This window comes from Lissotriton vulgaris, unplaced genomic scaffold (genome assembly GCF_964263255.1).
Source record: "Lissotriton vulgaris unplaced genomic scaffold, aLisVul1.2 SCAFFOLD_368, whole genome shotgun sequence".
Classification (NCBI taxonomy): domain Eukaryota; kingdom Metazoa; phylum Chordata; class Amphibia; order Caudata; family Salamandridae; genus Lissotriton; species Lissotriton vulgaris.
In genome coordinates this window covers 507,702-529,106 of record NW_028253134.1, presented here as the reverse complement: position 1 = coordinate 529,106, position 21,405 = coordinate 507,702, and the positions used below count along the sequence as shown (strand labels likewise).

Sequence of the window (21,405 nt, the reverse complement as noted above, 5' to 3'; positions counted from 1 at the left end):
CAATACTTGCAGGCTTAATCCTTTCAAGAAACTGATTTTTCTCCACATTTAGGGCTCGTTTCTGTTAGCCTGTACCTTTATTTGGTTGAATTTCTCGTCTCCTGTACCTATTGTTTGTGCTAAATAAGCAGAGCCATTGTAATGAAGCGGCAGGGAAGGTCTAATTTATGCGGCAGGGAAGGTCTAAATTACGCAGTAGGGTTGACTAAATTATGTTGCCACAAAAATGAGAATTATGTAGCATAATGCAGCTCATTTTCGTTGATAGTATTACTTCATTATTTTGACATCTGTACACGTTAACACTCTATAAATGTTTCGCCTCATTAGTCTCAGATTAAGACCCAAATACAGCAATAGCAATTTAAAAGAGACCAGTCACTACTTGTGATGGGCTTTTCACTGTGTGCCAGGACATGTTACCCCCTTTTTAGTAACTTTTGATCTGTTTGAGCTAGTATAAACATTTTTTTGTTAAAATATGCCGTTTAGGCAGCATCTGTTGATTATATGGCAAATTATATGGAAAACTCCTCAGCTGTAGAATCTCATAATTAGAGTTGCTCTGTATATAAAGCACGAGGGACCAGTCACCAGTGGGGGACCATATTTCATTTGCAACGATATAAAATGGCAAAAATTGAAGAAGCAAGTTCAATATAAAGCAGAAATTATCAAAATATGAATTTGTAGGTCTCACAATCATATTTTATTCACAACTGGGTGAAAATATACAATGTTCCTACCTCGGAATTTTATGCAACCGCTGTAGTGTTGCTTTTTTGTTGCCCAGTTACGTCAGCAGTAAAAAATAGCCCATAACATATCTAAGGAAAAGTGACTCTTCCGCCTGTGTAAATATTTGTCCTATGTAGACATAAAGGTTTGCATTTCTTTGCCTACATGATTTGCCAATGGGTGTTATTCATGTGGGTCCTGTCTTTGTGCCTTCTTTATGCATGTGCCCATTTTCAAATATCCAAGTATCATCCTTTGGACCCTCAGGATGCTCAGCTTCTGAAATAAAGAAACTGATTGCACAAGTTGCTGCAACGTTAAAACCGTTTCCTTCACCAGGCTTCCCAATACTCGTATATCAGCATCCTAAAACAGAATTACAGGAATTCCCTGAAGATAACACACATTTCGGTGGGCAGTGGAGGGCTGGGGACACTGGAAGGAGAGAGACAAGTGGCAGAGATCTTTACAAATCTCAGTGAGACAAACTTGCACATCCATTGCTGATCTGCATCCCTTCATGTTAGGGAAGCTTTCTCTGCTGGTGCCATGACTAACCAGTACTGTGCACAAGAGAACCCTGTACTGCTACTGCCAGTGTTGCATATGCTCCTTGTGTGGTAGAAGAATATGGGGATGTAGCAGTGAGTGCACAATAATATAATAACACCACACCTGCCCAGGAGTGTAAAAGGGGAGATTGATTTAACTGCCCATTACTTTCTCATGTGTATTCGTACTTGTGGATACTGCGCTTCAGTGAACTAAACACCTCTGCTATGTGATTATTGCTGCCCCATAAACAATTCATAAGCTCTGCCAGGAAGTGGTTATTCCCCTCCACATGTTTATCAGAGCATGATCACATGTGAGTATTTTTTACACTGTACAGCTATGAATTGTCCCTAGAATGAAGAACACCATCTTGCCCTACAGGTTCATATTCCGGCACAGTCTATGCCAAATACGCTTCAAGAAATGTAGTCTTACCAGCCTGCACTCTGCTTTTAGGTACTATTTCTCTAAATTTGAAAATTTGTCACATGCATACTGGTTAATAATTGAGTGCAGTGCACACTGACACATCTGCACACATGCTGTACATCCATCCAGTACAATAGTTGAATTAAAAGGTGTGACCATGCACTGCATAATTGGACTTGCATTGAAAGTATATATTGCAAAGTATGTTGCACTGATTGCCGTGCAGGTTATCTCTGTGCAGACACACCTCAGTGATTTATGGAATAGGTGAGGCAAGCAGATATCTTCCCAGGACAAGTAGATTTCTGTAACATTTTGTCCATTGGCCAAGTAGATTTTTGTAAAATTTCCACACCCCTGTCCTGTTCAGAATATCCTAGGAGACAGACAGGCTCAATCCACAACTTTGGACTTCAGCAGGTAAAGGCTTCACTAACTCGAAATCTAACAATACTGTTTGAATAAAGCTTTTCTCCCCCTGCTGGCCAAAAAACGAAGTGCACAGGCCCCATAAATACAGTTTAAACAGCTCACAGAATCACCCTCTGGAGTAGAAAATCCCTGTTGCTGGGGGGGGGGGCAGAGTGGCTGGCCTCACTGGCTTGTGAACACAAAATGGAGGCTGTGGGTGCACTGTTTGAGCACACAGGCCTAAGCACAGAGCAAAGGAGAAATTTGGAGGGAAAACAGATTTGTCACCAAGGAATGAGAGGGACAAACTACACAGGTTGGACTGCAAATCCCACAATTCAACACACTAAATGAAGGCAATCATGGGCAGGGAAACCCACACATTTAAAACACAACATAGGTGATAAAATATGCAATTACAGGCAGGCTAAAAGTACAATTTTTAACTGTAACAACCACAGGCATAGACAGAAAACACAGAAAGTGAAAATCGTTTTTTAAACAACTTTTTGTCTTGGGAAGAGACAACACTAGTCTGTCTCCTTACCACTTCCTGGACTCTGCTCACTGCAATCTGGGGCACATGTAGGCTGCAACTCACAAGATGGAGGAGAATGATTTGGGGTGCACCCAGCAAAGCCTTAAGGGGCCTGGGCAGGTGTGAGAGGAGGGCTCAAATTTGCCTGTTAGCTGAATAGCCAATGGTCTGCTGGCCTGGGGGTGGGGTCTGGGCAGCTGCTTGCTCCTGTTCAGAATCTCCTAGGAGACACACAGGCTCAATCCAGAACTTTGGACTTCAGCAGGTAAAGGCTTCACTAACTCGAAATCTAACAGTACTGTTTGAATAAAGCTTTTCTCCCCCTGCTGGCCAATAAAAAGAAGCGTACACGCCCCAGTAAATACAGTTTAAACAGCTCACAGAAGCACCCTCTGCTGTAGAAAATCCCTGTTGCTGGGGTGGGGACAGGGGGGCTGGCCTCACTGGCTTGTGAACACAAAATGGAGGCTGGAGGTGCACTGTTTGAGCACACAGACCTGAGCAAAGGAGAAATTTGGAGGGAAAACATATTTGTCACCAAGGAATGAGAGGGACAAACTACAGAGGTTGGACTGCAAATCCCACAATTCAACACACTAAATAAAGGCAATCATGGGCAGGGAAACCCACACATTTAAAACACAACACAGGTGATACAATATGCAATTACAGGCAGGCTAAAACTACAATTTTTAACTGTAACAACAACAGGCATCGACAGTAAACACAGACAGTGAACATCGTTTTTTAAACAACTTTTTGTCTTGGGAAGAGACAGCACTAGTCTGTCTCCTTACCACTTCCTGGACTCTGCTCACTGCAATCTGGGGCACATGTAGGCTGCAACTCACAAGATGGAGGAGAATGATTTGGGGTGCACCCAGCATGGCCTTAAGGGGCCTGGGCAGGTGTGAGAGGAGGGCTCAGACTTGCCTGGTAGCTGAATAGCCAATGCTCTGCTGGCCTGGGGGTGGGGACTGGGCAGCTGCTTGCTCCTGCGAGACACATTCTAGTGTCCCACAGGAAGTTGTCATGCCAGCCACTCCCTCGAGGGCTGGGCGCACTGCACCCCCAAACACATCCATCACGGGTGTCACGAGTGACGTGACCCCGCTAATAAAAGGGCCTGGGTGCACGTGCTCGAGGCCAGTTACAGTCCATTACTACCCTGTGTCTGCTTAAGTTATTTGCCACCATGTGGGCCTGAGGCCCAACACTACATTGGCGACGAGCAGGTAGCTGACCCCGCATGCCTGCTGATCTGAACTCCATCACTCCTGGTGGAGGAGGAAAAGAGCACAGCATCCCCTATGCGCTGGTGACAGCCACCCGTGACTGTGGCAAGGACGGCGCCCTTCACATCCTGCAGTCGGCACCTTCCCGATCCTGGAAGATCAGGTAGCCTGTTGGTGGCTCACTCAGCACGACAGACGACAACCACCCGTGAGTTGATTGGCACCCGTCCTGTGCCCGCCCAGCCGCCACTCACATGCGTGTGTCGCGGCAACGACCCCCCGTCAGACTAGCCAAGGACTCAGGACACCGGATGCCCACTCCGGCGATGAGGTTGCACCCATAGCGCGGTAGCCAAAGTGGTGAGAGAACAGCCCGGGAGCCTCTCGAGCCCATCCCGCTTCGGTAGAAGCCCGCACCGGCAGTCCCAGCGTGACGCTGCCCAGTGGCTCACCCGGGAGAGCAGCAGCAGAGTTCACCCGAGCCGAGGGTACGCAGCTGAGTGCAACCGCACCACGAGCCCCAGGCGTTAGCCTCTGCCCCAGAGTTGCCATGGCTGAAAGACTGCCACCGCAGGAAGACGAGAAAGGATTCTTTTAGCCAGCCCGGCTGACACAAAGCCCGAGGCCACCCGGCGACCTCACTGCACTTCCTCCTGACCTGGGAGGAACCCCCAGCAGTGATCACCCTGTGCAGCGGCACTTGCGCCGCAGCGACATCAGCCCTGCACCCCTCGCAGACCCTGCTGAAGGGAGACCAAAGGAGCCCACGCCGTGCTGGCGACGTCTGACCCACCAGACAGGGTCCACAGGAGGCACACCCCACCCGGAGTATGAGGACGAGTCCCTGCACCAACACGAAAGTGCCGGCCGTAACGGACAGCATGCGGAGGAGCCCGTCTGCCTGGTAGCGGCGCCTGAACCCCCCGAAAGAAAACTGCACACGAGCGTAAGGCAGAGCCATGCCTGTCCTGGCACCCCTCACGAGGCCAGCCACCACGCGCCATAACTCCAGGATGTCGGGCGACCCCATCCGCCAGGTTTCCCTGCTCCCAGCTTAATGTCCAGCTAGAGTGCTCCCTCAGACATGGCAGAACAGCGGCGCCAGAGAATCCAATAAATAAATGCTGGCACTTACCGTCATAACGACGCCTCGCCTCACACAAGCGCCTGCCCCTACAGCACCTACGAAGCAGCAGGGCCTGCATCGGGGGTAAAGCCGCCGCGGCCGCGCGCAAAGCTCCTGCACCACCTGGTGGTCAGCTGAGGAAGCCACTACAAGCACCACACTGATCGATATTCCCTGCAGGAGATCGCAACTCCGAGAGTGAAGGCAACCACCCTCGAGGAGGGACTGCCGCAACCCCTAGCAGCCGCATTGTGCACTGCACCGTGCGAAAAAAGGAAGTCGACACAGCTGAAGGTAGGAGCCTGGCAGTATTACTTGCCCTGCTGAAGGGGCCTTAATACATGAAACAGTGTGTCCACACACACACCTGAGGATCTAACCAGAGGCCACAAAAGGCTGATAACAGCCCCAGTCTGCGTGCAACAGGCACAGCACCCTGCAACAGTCGCCTGCCGGCACAGCACCAGCAAAGCACCGCGCTACCTGGTGATCACATGCCACACCAGCACCCCTGCTCAGCGAGCGGGCTGCTTGAAGCGACCCAGAGCCCAGGAGTTTGACCTCCACCAGCCCTTCCGGCGGCCATCCAGGGCAAACATGCAGTGCCACTGTGATAAGTTTGACCTGGTCCACCTGCTCCACACTGCGCAGAAGAGCAAGATGATAGAAGGTGGCCCCACCCGCTCAGGCCCTCACCTCCTCTAGGCCACAGTTACCCACAAAAGGGGTTGGCGCCTGCACTTGCGCATGACCGCCCAATCTGCAATCATCCGCACTGCACACCATGGCCGGCTGAAGTCCAGCGCCAAGTCAGCACGCCACCCAAAACCGGCCCACTGCAGACAATAGGAGCCCACAGCTCCCAGGTAAAGACTGCCTGCTCACGCACAGTAACAGAGACGGAGACAACAAAATGTGATCGCCCAGAAGAAGGCCCATAAAGTGCCCCCCCCTGCACCCCCGCAAGTGTGAACAGCCAAGATGCCTGTGGAGAAAGCGGAGTCTCCAGGGGAGTGCCACATTCGAGCCACAAGCTGCACCAGCACGAACCAGCATCATTGAAGCGAGAGCACCGCCTGCCACCTCTGCAAAGTACGGGGAGAGTCAGACAAAACCCCGCAAGGAACTGCAAGAAACTCAAGCTGTCACAACCAAGGCAACCCCACTAGCAAGTGTGGAAGGCCAGCCAGACAGCAACGTCTCAAGGTACCTATCCCACTACCAGCACAAGCAAGACAGGTGTGGAGCACGCGTCACACGTGGCTGCACAACGCCACCACCAGTGAAGAGGTCTCATCACCCACACCTACTGGTGAATAGGCACAACCGGCAACCACACCACAGGCACCCCAAGTGCCAGAAGAAAGAGTCCGAGAATGAGACCAAGCACGCAAAGAGCACGCAAAGCCAGAAGTGCGCAGAAAACAGTGCCAATAAACCTGACTGCACAGGCAGCACCCAGGAGACCTCTCCACAAAGAAGCACTGCTGAACGCAGGTAGGAGATCACCCACGTCTCCACTGCCCCAGTGAAGCCCTGCAGTAGGCCAAAGACCACCCACGGTGTCATCCCTCACACTGCCTCAAGACGGACTCGGCCCGACCCAAGATTGGCAAGAGCGGAGTCGCACACCCCACGTGGCAGGCCGCCACAGCACCATGCGCTCAACCAAACAGCGACACACGACCGGACGTCACATCGTCCAGCAGGCAAGGAGCACGTCACCAGGTGACTAGTCCAGACAAGCACGCCGGAGCGAAGGCAGAAGCCGGCGCCATGACAGCGCTGCCTAGAGGTCCAAGCACAACGCCCTCAAAAAAAAGAAGAAGAGTGACAGCCCTGTCACCCCAAAGACCAGAGGAACACAGATGGGCTGAACAATCCAAATAAGGGAGAAGACCGAAGACTCACAACCAGCCAAGAGCACACCCTGGCACACCAGACAGCCACCAAGGCAGACCGACGTCCCTGGATACAGCCTCATGGGTGAACCGAACGTAAGCCGCAGCAAGCGCCAACCGCATCTCATCCTAACGCTTCCCCAGGCAACCGTCCGTCCCTGAGCGGCGGCAGTCTAAGTCAAGCGCATCCCTGCTCCTGTCTGCAGAGTGTCCGTCCTCACACCGCCTCAAGATGGAGTCGGCAGTGGCCCCAAGCCAGGCAAGAGAGGATCCCCACACTCTACGTGTCAAGCCGCCACAGACACTCCAGCTCAGCAAGGTGGAGGCGCATGGCTGCCAAGTCCTTCCGGACATCCAACACTCCCAGCTAGTCACCACCACCTGGCATCCCAAGTCACCACATGGCTGGCAACTGCCATCACGCCAGCCATCATTACCTGCGTCAAACATCACCACTCCCAGAAGATCTGTGGACTGGAGTCTTGCACCGTCGCCACACCAGCAGACAAAAGAAACCAGAGGCCACCTGTGAACCTGGCCTACACCGAAACCGCGGCAGCGAAGGCAAGTCTTGGCCAAGACTCATCCACCCGTGGGAGTTGGGCGTGCGACTAAGTAACGGCTCCTCAGAGGTCCTGGAGCTGCCCCCAGATGGCACACAAGCAGCCCTCAGCGCAACCCTCCTACAGTCCAGCAGCAACCCCGACAACGGGCCTCCCCAGGCGGGAGAGCGAGTAGAGACTCTGCCCCACCAACAGATTTTTGGTTACAGCCCAGCCGTTCAACAAGGACAGTCGGCTCAGCCACACCTCTGTGAACTCTCCTATAGGACTCGATTCATCTTTATGACGCAGCCCACTACAATGAACTGTTAGAACCCACCACGGACCATCACGGACGCCAGCAAAGTGGAAACCAGGCAAGGCAGCAAGACATATCACCGTCAACAAACTGTCGGCATGCAGAGGACGTCTCCCAGCCAGCGGTCGTGTCCTGAGGCTCTCAGGTTAAACTACGGGTGCCCGCTGAGAATGTTCTGCTGCAAGCCAAATCACCAACCCAGGTCTGCTGTCGTCCTGCCACCTGACTCTAGAGACTGATGGACCCTGTGGTAACTAGTTAACTGTTTCTTTTATCCCCACAATTTGGACTAGCATTTTTGTTTGTTCCTCAATAAAGTTGGGGAGGGATGTAGTATCCTGTGAGACACGTTCTAGTGTCCCGCAGGAAGTTGTCATGCCAGCCACTCCCTCGAGGGCTGGGCACACTGTACCCCCACACCCATCCATCACGGGTGTCACGAGTGACGTGACCGCGCTAATAAAATAGCCCGGGTGCACGTGCTCGAGGCCAGTTACAGTCCATTACTACCCTGTGTCTGCGTCAGTCATTTACCACCATGTGGGTCTGAGGCCCAACACTACAATTACCTAGTCACATATACAGCAACCAAGTCAAACCCCAGGTACTACATACAGCTTGTCATGGCGCTACATATGTAGAATGTGCATGTCACCTTTGGAAAGTATATTTCACACCTTGCTGTGTCACTGTCACACACTGATATGTAAATCCTATCTAGACATTTACAATTTTAGGGCTGCATATTACAGTAGCAAAATCTTCCCAAATCACTATGCCTGTCAACAGTACCCAGGCTATATGTCAATTACCAAGCCATTGCAAACTGCATCCGAAAAAAAATCTGTTCGTCTAGATTAGAAAACAGGGAGAGAAATCTAAACAGTGCGATATTTTCAGTATGAATGACAGAGGTGCAGCAATTTGTCAGTTGTAGAAATCTACGTTCAACCTGGCTACAGGACACAGGTTACGAGCTCAGAGCTTCTTTCATATGGCTATAAGAATTATGGACTTCGGAGGGCAAGTCTAATAATGTGTCCTGTCCTTCACAAAGGAACCAACCCGGCAACCCCGCTCTCCCATCCTTCTCAGGGACCCGGTGGGAGGACATGGCTACCTCATAGGCCTTGAACCACTGCCCAATGTCATCATTCTTATAAAATTCTCTAACCACATCCTTAGGTATATACACCCTTGCTTCAACAGGCATGGATGGTATGCTGCCACCAGAGGGAGACATTTCTAAGCTCCTTGCTTTCAACTCAACTCCATCTCCCTCAAACTTTTCTCATGACCCAGTTGCATCTTCTTTTTCTCCAGGGCCAATTTCCAAGTTTAAAACTCCAATTCTAACTGCCCACTCAACTTGAGCTCGGTCAGCTCCATCTCGTGCATCCTACTCTTCTCCCTGTCCTCCAGCTCTTCTGGGGACAGGCCCTTGGCAGAAACACTGCTACATGCGGGGGACAGTGCTCTCCTTCCCCCTGGACCAATGGTTCGTCCAGCTGCTCCTCTGCATTTTCAGCCCCTTCCTCATTCTCAGGGGTATTCCTTGCTTCGACCCAGGCCCTAGGCGCCTTTTGAAACTCCTCCTTCTTGGAGAGTCCGGTCGTAGAAACTTGAAATCTCCTGCAGAACCTCTTCAGCTGTTTTGTAGCATTCTAGTTTCTCCTCTTACCAATCAAAATCAACAGATGCTATGGATGCTGCTTTATCCATGGTGGTTAAACTTGGCAGTTCTTGGCAAAAATAGAAAACCCAGGAAAAACAATCTACCATAATGTATGTGGTTGCGTTTGGTCTGCACTCACTAGTAGTGTTCACCAATCACTGTATATGAGTCACAAATGCAAGTCCAGAATCCCACCGCTGACCACCAATGTACACTCCTAAAATAACCCCTGCTCACCCCCTTGGTAGCTTGGCAGGAGCAGACAGGCTTATCTCAGAGTAAAGTGTAAAGTATTTGTGAACACATACAGTAACCCAGTGACAGCACTACAGATAGACACCACACGACTTGTAGTATAAAAATAAGCATTTTTATATAGACTTAACACAAGACCACAAACAACAAAAATCCACAATACTGTACTACTTTAAAAATTGTAGAATTAGCTTAGTTCTCTTTAGATGTAAAATGCGACACTTTAAGTTCAATGTACCTTAAGATGCGTACTGCTATACAACGAAAGTGTTGCAGGGAAGGTGATGCGTTGGTTCCTTACATGCAAGAATGGTGATGCACCAGGTCCCTACTGCTGCGTAGGGGATGAGTTGGTTCTTCTCCATGTGGGGAGGTGTTGCGTCAGTTTCTTACTGCGCTTCAGTAGCGATGCGGCCCACAACGCTGTGATGCGTGAAGAGCCGGTGCGATGAAACAAAATGGCATCTTCTTCTTGATGCAACAACGATGCGTGCACACCCGACGGCCGTGCGGCGACTTAACAATTCTTCTGAGCCTTGACAGGCCCTGCGACACGCTTCTCCGGCAATGTGACGCCTTTTGCTACGACAGCGACACTCTGCTCCAGTGATGCGAGGCGCTTCGGGTGATGCGATGGCGACAGTGGCAGCGACAGCACGCTTCTCCGGTGATGCGACAGCGTCTGCTGCGACGACAACACTCTTCTCCAGTGATGCGACGACAACGGCTGCGGGGGCAACACGCTTATTCGTCTTGAGTCGCGCTTCCGGGTCCCTGCGACACACAGTCTCTCAGAAGGCCCAGCTCAACAGCAGGCACTTCAATTCCCAGCAATGGAAGGCAGGGGAGCTAGTTGGTAAAGTTTATTGTCCCTGAGACTTCAGCAGGAGGCAAGCTCTATCTTAAGCCTAGGAGATCCTTTACAAGTTGATTTGAAAGTAGCAAAAAGTCATTTCTCCTTTCTTTGGCAGTCAGCTAACCACTGCAGGCCAATCCCCAAACAGCACTCAGCTTAGGGATAGTCTCCTCCTCAGTTTCTCTGGTTCTTTTCCTCAGCAAAGGTTCCTCTTGTTTCCCAAAAGCGATCTACAGTTCTGGGGTCTGTGTCCTGATATTCATACAAGAAAATCCTTTGTCTCTGGAGGCAGAGAGTGTCTGTGCCTACTCCAAACCAGTTCTGTGCAGTCCTGGAGCACTTTGTTGACAAGACTCCTTCTTTCCTTTGACAGTGTGGGCCAGGGATATCAGACGCGCCACAGGAGGTGGAGCCAGCATTGTGGAAGGCAAGCACAGCCCTATTCGGGTCCCAGGTGCAACTCCTCCCACCCATCTACATGCAGATAGCGCTATTCAGCCCTGTGCTGACTCACCCTGTCTCCTGGAATCCCCCAGCCCCTGTCACTCAAACTCCAAACAAGGAATACACAACCTAGCAGATGCAGGTTTGGATAGTTAGGCAAAAAAATACCCACTTTCTAAAAGTGGTATTTTCAAACACAGAATGTTAAAACCAACTTCACTAGAAGATGTATTTCATCATTCTGAGTTCAGGCATACTAAACTCAAATTTTTACCTAGTTCCCTTAGTCAGTTAGGATTATAAGGTGTTATAATCAAACTGCCATTCTGGCCTAAGGAGAACAGGTAGCCTTGCAATAGTGAAAAACGAAAATGGCTGTAATTCAATATCAGGATATGCCACACACATCAGGTGTCCTGCCTTTTACCTACAATGCGCCCTGCCCTTTGGCATACCATAGGGGTGACTAATATGCAGAAAAGGGAAGGTTTAGGAACTGGTAAGTGGGTGCACTTGCCGAGTCAACACGGCAGTACCAGACTGCACATAGGCTTTGCAATGGCAGACCTGAGACACACTTTTACAGGCTTCACACACTTTTTAGTAGCACCCGCGCTTTACTTTTAACATAGTGAGCCCCCCTCCCCACCCTTGCTTTAGGAACTACATCAGGGGTGAAGTCCTTAATGGGCCTCTTCTGTCTGCAACTCAGCAGACAAAGGCTCAGCTCATAATTAATGTGAAAAGGTGTGTAAGTGAAGGGATGGGGGGATGGCTGGCTGGGTGGAATAATGAAAGAGTGAATAGATGAATGAAAGGTTGAATGGATGGATAATGAGAGAAAGGATGGGCGGATAAGTGACTAGAATGTTGGATAAGAGAAAAGGTTAGTAGATGGATGTATGGGTGAAGGGTAGATGGACCGGTAAAAGGGTGGATGCATGAGTGGTTTTTGTCCTGAATTTTGATCCTTTGTCTTGACTTTTTACAATCATCGTCCTGAATTTGCACCCATGCCAGTTGGTTACCCTAAGCCGGAGAGTCATTAAAAGTGACATTCCACAGGCGCACAGGGATTGTAAATGAGCACTAGAATATTTTCAGACGTTTTGCAGCAGCAGCCTATCTTATACTCAGCAAGTCAAACAAAGCTTTATTCGTATGTGAGACAGACTCGTAAAAACAGGAACAGAACAATTCATTAATCTCAGCATGGACCATTCGTATGAAATAAAATAAAAATCAAGTCACCAAAGCATGCTTTCACCTGTAAGAACTGCACATTTTAAAAAGTCACCAACTCAAAAGCAGAACTCAATGGCCACATGATCAAGAAAACGACACAGCTAGACACTACATTGAAGTTATTAAGCAGAAAGTATTACTGACTGCTGCCTCTTGGCTGTGAAAACTGGCAGGTCACCCACACCATATCACAGGCGCAGCTCCAGGTGCGAAAACGAAGACCCTCCACTGGGTCGCTGCCTGCAACTGTGGTAATAGAAAGGCAGTTCGGTTACTCCTAGCAACCAAAAGTACCGCGCACAATGACGCCCCCGGGGTATAACAAGAGAAGCAAAACCCCCGTGGTACACCCACGGCGCCCCGGAGGTACTATTGTAAGTGTAAATCAGACTCCATTTGCTCTAACAACCAGTAACCCCCCTTCCCTTTTTTTGTCGGTCTAAACCACGCCCATCAGCCTTCGAGGTCTCGGAACTGAAGCCGCACCTCTTTCATGTGACGAGTTGTATTTATTGTATGACGAGTTCAACCAGGCCCACAGCGTTCTAATAGGAAACGGGTTTCAAACAACAGGTAAGCTAAGCGTTCATGTCACAGAAAATGCCTTGGAATCGCTGTGTTCAGAAAGCACGCTACGATCACCAAATTCCTTGAGTCGGGGTGGGCGATGATCTAGGGAAAACGCTCGGGAACCATGTGCAAAATAACTGTTTATATCATGTAAAGAAAACCAACTCTACTTTTCGCATTTTTAACCCAGAAGGCTGTGAACAACTTGCGTGTCGTTAAAACATGAGTGCGGAAGAGTACCAGTAGATATTCTGTAGCTGTGAAGCTTTCTATGTTTGGCGCCTACTTTATATTTTTGACCATTAATGAAAAAAAGAAACGACAATTTCAGGATCCAACTTGTCGTGGGTAAAATGAACATGCCGGTTGGCAGCTATGGGCATGATACACTGTTTCGATTAGTGCATCAGCATGTGTAGCTTGTGCCATGCATTTTAGCTCTCGGCTCGGCAGCGCATGCGCTGTCTTGTAGAGAGATGCTGTATACAGTATACTGGGGGGAAGTTCCGCCCACTTTCCGTCCATGTTTTTCATTGGCTTGCATCGGAAATGTTGCATTCTGATTTGTTTTTGGCTTGTTTGTCCCTCCTCCTGACAGCCATGTAGTCATTTTTCTCCATACATAGGTATCTTTCCCTTTACTTTCCAAACTCTCTTGTTCCTTTGCTGCACCCCCTTCCCTCCGGCAGTCTGTAACTTCTCTGTCCACCACCACTCCCTCCCCCCACTCCCAATCGTGCCTTCTACGACGCCAGTACTTTTATTTATTATGGAATAGGTTCGCTTAATACGAGTCCTTTTGCGTTTTTAAATGCTTATTTGCACCAGGGATTGGCTGGCTGAGTCACGCACTTTATTTTGCCTGACCAGTCCAGATGGCTATGTTGCGCATGCGTCCAGCAGTCGCTATACAGACACTCCTGCGCATAATCTCTCGAGCCTGGTTTTTGGTTTGCGGAGTGTCATAGAAATGAAAACGCAGACTTTCACTGACTGTTTTTGAAATGTTATATTTATTTCAATCCATTGACATGACTATGCTTTTGTCCATGCCTGTTTATCTTCAGCAACCGCCTGTGTTGCCCCTTCCCCATCGCTTTGTTATTGTTGTCTGAAAAGCAGAGCAACCGGATCCCAGCTGAGCCGAAACCTCAGTAGATCGCCATACGCCACGTTAAGGGAGTGGAAATTTCAAGTTAGTTTTAGTTTGGTTTCAAGTTCAGTTTTCAGTTTGGTATAAAAATGTTGTTGTTTGTAATAATGTGCTTTATTTTTTAATCTGCATAACCGAACCCCTGACCCACAAGTGACACATCCTGGCATCGTGGTCTTAGCTCATTAATCACGTTAAAACTTCAGTGTTGGACCCGGCCCTTTTGGCAGGTTCACCCCGAAACTTTTTCCTAGCCTGTTTCTGGAACCTGGTGGTGGTGATTTTAGGCCTCTGCGCACTTTTTCACTGTGGTACAGTGTAAAGTGCTTGAGCTCTCTTTGTATGTGTGGTGAGTGACCTGCCCTCCCATAGGAATGAATGGGGAATATGTATGCCCATGGTAGTTCCTGATGTGTGGGGAGTGCAGCGGCGAGTTGGATATGTGCGAACTCGTGAGATTGAATGCTGCGTAATGGTATATGCGGCATGAGTGTGTCTAGTCTAGAAGTGCCACTTTTAGAAGTTGGCATATTTGTGTAATTTGTGTCTGGCGTGTGATTGGCTGGTGAGCCCGGTCCAGGAGTGCCTGGGCCTGCTTGTGGATTGACTGTCTAGTTTGAGGGTGACAGGGGCTGCAGAGCCCAAGGAGGTTGTCTGAGTCAGCCCGTGGATGAAAGGCAGCATCTGCTGCCAGGGAAGTGGGAGGAGATGGCACCTGATAGTGAAGGGCTGTGCCTGCCTGACCACAATGCTGGCTCCACCCCCCGCTGGGCGACTGTCACCTCTGTCCGTGATACTGAAGGGACAGACTTTTCCCTGTATAAGAAGGGGCTGTGTCCCCTTCCAATTTGTTCTTGTTTTCTGACTTGAATCCTACCAGGGGCGTGCTGCTGCTTGGGCCCAGGGGAATCCCTGGGCCCTGCCCAGCCCCTGGATTCCTGATGGACTGGTCCTGGACTTCTGAAGAACTTTGCTGGAGGATTTCCCTTAGTAGGAGCTGCTGTGCTGCCTCCTGGATGCCTCAGGACTTTTGGGACCCTTCTTGATGTAGTGGTCATCTCTGGGGGCTTGTGGGGCTGGCAGTGCCCCCAGCGCGATGGAAGTGCTTTATTTTTGGGCAGAGCGCGGTGATTTTCCCTGAGGGGAGCCCTCCTGCCTTTTGTCCCCCAGAGTGCTTCGTATGCACTTTATTTTTATAATGTCGGTGCTACCCCGTGTATGGCGCCCTAGCGAGTGCCTACCTCGCTTCTATAGTTTAATTGATTTTCGAGGGTGGTTACCCCTCTCTGTGCCTGTTAAAACCATGTCCGCGGCCCTCGCGCCGCAAACACAGGAAGGCAGGCACCAAAGCGCCTGACTCGGGGCGGGACTTCCGGTTTTGCGTGGAAGTCCTGCCCGCTGCTGCGTGGGGATTGGTTGGTGCCCGTCCGGTCTCCCGTGAGGAGAGGGAGACCGGAGCTGCTGCGCCGAAGAGAAGCGTGACCTGCTGCTGGGGCTCCCGTGAGCGATGGGAGCCCCAGGATGAAAACCGCAGAGAAAAGGCGGCGTGCTCCCCCAGCAAAGCTCTTGTGATTACGAGAGCCCTGGCCGCTGCCGGTGAAGTGACGCGGTCACAGGGAGGGAGACCGGGCGAAGAGGAGCCCACTCTAGGAAGAGCGGCGCGGAGTGTCCTGCCCCCCCAGAGCAGGTGAGTGGCGCTCTGCTGGGGCTCTGGTGTGTGGGTGCCTGTCCCAGGCACAGTGACGGTGCTGGGTGGCCCCGTCTGGCACAGGGCCGCCCCAGCCGAGGTGATGTCTGTCTTGAGCGGCCCCCGCTGGCTAGGGGGCAAGTCCTTGCTCCTAAAGGCCACCAGTAATCGGAAAGTCCCCTAGAGGGAGGGGTTTGGTGGCATCATTTGTGTCCCGCTCCGCTGGCTAGCCCCTGAGTTGCTCAAGAGAGGCCCGTGGTTGCCTCAGTGGAGGAGGGGTGATGTTCCAACGACGGGGCAAGATTTGTGTAGAGCCCTGAGAAGGCTCCATGGGCCATTCTAGTTAGAGGGGGCGTCGGGGCACATTGCCGGTGCCCGTCCCCTCCTGCCTGCGAAATGCTTTGTTTAGAGCCCCGAGAGGCTCCCTGAGGGCATGTTTTATGCCAGAGCCTGAGAGCTCCAACGTTTGGGGCATATGTTTTCAGAGCCTGTGTGGCTCCAGCAGTGGGCGCAGTTTGGGCCTAAGGGTCAGTGAGGACCCTGTCGCAGTTTGGACTCACAGCTGCCCAGCAATTAGTGGGCAGCTGCACCTTTTAAGTTTTGTGATTGTTCCCAGGTGCCCAGCAAGTAGTGGGAACCTGCTACGTTTAGGCTTGTGCTTGGACTGCCGCTGCATGGCAGCGCGCTCCCCCGACATTTGGGCACAGGGGGTCTTAGCCCCAACAAGGCCAGTTGGCCTAGGGACTGCCACAGGTAGTGGCTTATGGGAGTTTTTGCGCAATTGTATGGTTATTGCACCTCTGAATGTGTTTTCTTGCATCATGTGTTATTCCTGCACCTCTGAATGTTTTTAGGCATCGTGATTTCTGCGCTATTTTATTGTTCTGGCACCTCTGAATGTTTTTAGGCATCATGTGTCTTCCTTTTCCCTGCGCTGCACCTCTGAATGTTTTTGGCATCATGTGTCTTCTTGCGCTGCACCTCTGAATGTAGTTTATTGCATCTTGTGCTTTGTTCTGAACACCGCTGAAGGTGTAGGTTTATGCATCATGTGTTTTTCCTTCCTTACACCTCTGAATGTTTTTATGCATCATGTGTCTTTCTTTCCCTGCGCTACACCTCTGAATGTTTAGGCGTCATGTGTCTCCTAGCGCTGCACCTCTGAATGTGTTTGTGATGCATCATGTGCCTTGTCTTACACCTCTGAATATTTTTTAGGCATCATGTGTTTTCCTTTATTACTCCTCTGAATGTGTTTCATGCATCATGGATAATGTGTTCTTGTTTATACCCCTAGGTGCTGTGTGATACTTAGGTGGTTGTTCTTTTAGTACAGGTGGTCCTAGTGAGGTCCTGGTATCTTTTCCCAGTAGTTACTGGATGTGATCTATAATTATTTTGTGCTATACTTATTCTAATTTCTACTAAGTGCTGATTCTGACAGTGGCCCATGTGGCCCTGTCCTGTACATAATCCCTTGTGAATATTGCCCGTGCCAGTTGGCACCATGTAATTTGTGTGATACTATCTGATGTGCTTTTACAATACAAAAGTTATTTTATAATAACCTTGTGTGGAGTTCCTTTTGTGGTGTGCCTAGTATGTTGTTGCTGTTGTGTACTGGCGCAAATGCTTTACACATTGCCTCCGAGTTTAGCCTTACTGCTCGTGCCAAGCTACCGGGGGTGAGCAGGGGTTATCTTGGTGTGTGACTCCCTTGCCCTGACTAGAATGGTGGTTTCCGCCTGGCTTTGGCTGACTTAGCCTACCAGAAATAGCCAGTTCTAACATTCAGAGCTAGTTAGTTACCTCTGCAGAACACATTTGACAATCACGGCTCGGGCGATTTGGTGGCATTGATAGTGCTATGAAATCTTATTTTGGGTGGTGTGAAAAGGCGGCACCGGCTCTTTGGACCTAGAGAAATGGGTCTGCGCATCATGTCATGCTTTGATATGACGTGAAGTGCTGAAACCATTCCATTAAACATATGCCACAGAAAGTAAAAGCCTTTTACATGCTGCCACTCGGCACACAAAAAGCTAAAAACGGGCGAGTTTTCAAAATACATTAAACAAACTAGCTTTTTACGAGGGCTCAAAGAAAAAACAATGCATACAAGCAGAGGAGGAAGTCATGAGCGCCACTCCTTCCAGCTTCTACTGTACCTCAAGTGGCAGCAATTTATAGCGCCGTTATTTATCCTGTTTCCAAACACTTCCAACCCGAGCCGCTATGAACAAAAGAAAAATGCACACAATTAAAACTTTAATAAATGATATTATGGGATGGCTTATAAGAAAGGCATGGCGGGACTTCCAAACCACCGAATGGATCATTTTGGATACAGAGCTGGGTTCGTATCCCAACTTCACTTGAATGTGCACATTTCGTAATCTTTTGTGATACCAGTTACCTCCTTCGAGGTGACAATTTGTTGTTAATTTTAATTCCAAGAGGGGTCAAGCAGCTAAGCAATGCTGCTGACCTCCTTGTGATCGGCAGTTGCAATTCTGAATTCAGGTAATGTCAGCTGGGCTGTTCATTTTTCCGATGCAAGTATAACGTAATAGTTACTCCTGTTGTCTAGAACTCTTAGCAGGCAGGCACAGGGGCCTTGCTGCTAAGAACAACGGCCCATAGATTTGACGTAGGACTTAAGTCAATAGGTTTCTATCGAATATACTATACTTAATAGTGAGTGCCAGCTAGCTCAGAGGTCACTAGAAACTTTCTTAAATACACAAGAAGGGATTTGTTTTTGACAACCGCATAAACATGACAACTTTGTTTCCCCAAGAATAAGAACATATCTCTCAGAGCCGTGGAAACAAAAGATAACTAGTTCACTCAGACAATCGTGCATGCTTCGTTTCTACAGATTAGCAGAGAAATAGGGAGCACATGTCCATTCTAAAAAAAATTAGGCCAGTTAACTTGCCACCGGAGGCAAGTCCATATACAGTTATTCTAGCTGGCGTCCCGAGCTAAAATGTGATTATAAAGAACCTGTTCTGGCACTAAAAAGTAAGATGGTTAGTTGGCTCAGTACATACAGACACCTTCCCCATGGAGTTATGAGCGAGGTTCTTATGGTAAGGAGAGTCCCATGGTTAGGTAATTCAAGGAAATCAATCACCGGAGATTGTGTCCTAATTAATTTTAGGGATCCCAGGACCGTCTCCCATATTTGCAGATGGTCGCACCCGGACCAGGGGACATCTATCCAGGCCCTACCCCTATCCTTTTTCTACCCACCAACGGCGTGGACACACGAGGAGGTGGGATGGGAAACAATTCCTTGGAGGGGGGATGGATGGGTCGGCAGAGAGAGAGGAAACTTCCACCATTCCAGACCTCAGCACTTTGCCCACTTTCCGACATTTAACAGGTTTAGCTGTTTAGACATGGTCGACTGACAGTATCTGGCCGGGATGGGGGAGGCCGGCGGTGGATTGGGGGGTCCCAAAAAAGGAAAAATTACCCACCCCACCGAACTTTGTGATAATTCCCCGGGGGAGACTCACCGGGACGTGAAGGAAAAAAATATCAAGGCGGCTCAATTGACTACTGTAGGGCCCCGATCTGTTTTGACAGATATTATAGTTGAGCAGGAATTATTGCCAAGTACATGCAAGATGGACACTCCATCTTTAAAAACCTCGGATCACAGATCATCCTCTTTAAAGATATTATCGTAGAATGTGGCTGGCCTGGGAAACAAATTGAACTGCCCGGATTGGAGCTTATTTATAGATGGTATGGAGATATGTATGTTTCAAGAAACCTGGGCGAGAGAGGATGTCTATCGTCCAGGCTTCGCGACATTCTCCATCCCAGCGAAATGGGGGGGGGGGGGGGGGGGGGGGGAAAGGGGCGCCCCTCAGGAGGTCTTGCAAAGTGGGTGGCGGTCGACCTGGGTTGTAAAGCCAGATTACTTGACACAGCCTCGGAGGATATTCTGGGGGTCCTGTTGGAGTGGCCTAACCTGAGTAGACTGGCCGTAGTAAACGCTTACTCCAGACCGGTAAACATCACAAAGGAGTCGTGTACCATCGACGAACTATCTGTTGTCCTCAGCGACATTCCCCAGGGTACACCCTTTCTGGTAGGAGGGGACTTAAACTGCCATTTTGAGCCTCTCCTAGGCCTACTGGATGGACTCTCCCTAGTGGAGGCTGCAGTGGGGTCTGTACCCCCCACGTCAGCCCCTCAAACCCCCCCCGGAGTTTGGACCCCTCTTGACGTCCAGATCACTGGCTTAACCCTGAAACATGGTGTGCGGGCGTGCAATGGACGTATAATCTCCGACATCCCCCCAAATGCACATACAATAGAGTGGGTCGGGAGTCTAGATTGAACTACATGTTGGTCCAACTCGTTTTATGGTCGCATATCATTGATTTTAAGGTGATCCCAAGGGAAGACAGCGACCATAATGCACTTGAACTGAAATATGCACTCCCCGGCTTAGATGACAGAGGGGTAGCGGCACCCGCACCAGCATCTGCGCTGGCACTGACGAACAATAGACAGAGAGTGAGGTGGGAGAAGCTAGCAGTGAATGCAGAGAAGATTTCAGGGCTTTATGCCCGGGTCATCCCTACACTTGATAAGGTGTGCCCAACAATGGAGCTTGCTAGCACCCAGAATATACATGAGCAACTGTGGTTGGCGCACAAGGATCTTATTAAGTCCGTAGCGGAAGTCCTATTTACTACAGGAAAGAGAGGGGGCGGCTGTTCCAACCGCCCAACCTGGTATAACGCTACATGCCGTAAGGCCAAATCAGACCTGCTGATTTCAATGAAGGCGGGTACTGATAGATCTGAGACTCAGGCCAGAAGGAGGGATTATAAGCGCTTGGTCACCCACGCAAAGAGTGAATGGGAACAGGAGAAGTGAGAAAATCTTGCCACCTTATTAGTTGGCAGGGATTCCTGCAAATTCTGGCGCATTGTTAACACGGGGTCCAAGGAGCCAGTTTCGGCTACCGAACCCAATATTTTAGCAGAGGCTTGGCAGGACCATTTCCAGTCACTTTACATGGTTGATGATGGGGCTCCAAATCAAGCACAACCGACCATTGGTGGCTCACCGGATGGGGAACCCTTTACAGAGATGGAGGTGCTAGCCGCCATTGCAGGGCTGACATCAGGCAAGGTGCCCGGACTAGACGGTTTACCTGGTGACTTATTTAAGCAGGAGCCTGACGTGTGGGCCCCTTACTTGGTGCTGTTATTCAATGCTGTCCTGAGGGGTATGGAGGTCCTGAGTACTTAGCTGGGCGCAGAGATTGTGCCAATATTTAAGAAGGGGTCACCTCTGCTCCCAACCAACTACAGTCCCATCAGCCTCATAGACGTACCCCAGAAAATATTTGGTAGGCTGTTACTTGACCGTATTCAAAGTTGGATAGAGGAATTTGCAATTTTGAGCCCCTACCAGGCAGGATTTAGAAAGAGGGTCTCAACCATGGACCCGATTTTTTTGTTTAAATCTTGTTTTGGAAGACAGCGGTAATCGAGGGTGGCAGTTTGTACACAGTTTTTGTGGACTTACGAGCCGCCTTCGATTTAGTGCCCAGAGCTAGACTATGGACTGTGTTGGCGGAGTTGGGCATCCCAGCTGATATCCTCTCGATCTTGATAAGATTGCATCAGGGGAATTTTGCACGTGTCAGGTGCGGTAGGAACTGGGCACTTTCTGGAAGATTCCCCGTTGAC

General features: G+C 49.8%; 2 protein-coding genes across 5 annotated transcripts in view; one reads left to right on the top strand and one right to left on the bottom strand.

Annotated features, from left to right (window-relative positions):
• The window catches only part of LOC147661152 (uncharacterized), a 515,544-nt gene extending 502,998 nt beyond the window's left edge, over window positions 1–12,546 (bottom strand). Inside the window, exon 1 of the mRNA XM_086951279.1 lies at window positions 12,414–12,546. The gene's annotated coding sequence lies outside the window, so the exon portion shown is untranslated. The remainder of the gene's footprint in view (window positions 1–12,413) is intronic.
• A 178-nt stretch (window positions 12,547–12,724) lies between these two features.
• Window positions 12,725–21,405, top strand: part of DTWD1 (DTW motif tRNA-uridine aminocarboxypropyltransferase 1) — a 116,252-nt gene continuing 107,571 nt past the window's right edge. Inside the window, exon 1 of one of the 4 annotated variants that reach the window (XM_086951275.1) lies at window positions 12,725–12,842. The gene's annotated coding sequence lies outside the window, so the exon portion shown is untranslated. The remainder of the gene's footprint in view (window positions 12,843–21,405) is intronic. The other 3 variants (XM_086951276.1, XM_086951277.1, XM_086951278.1) reach the window with 3 other exon arrangements.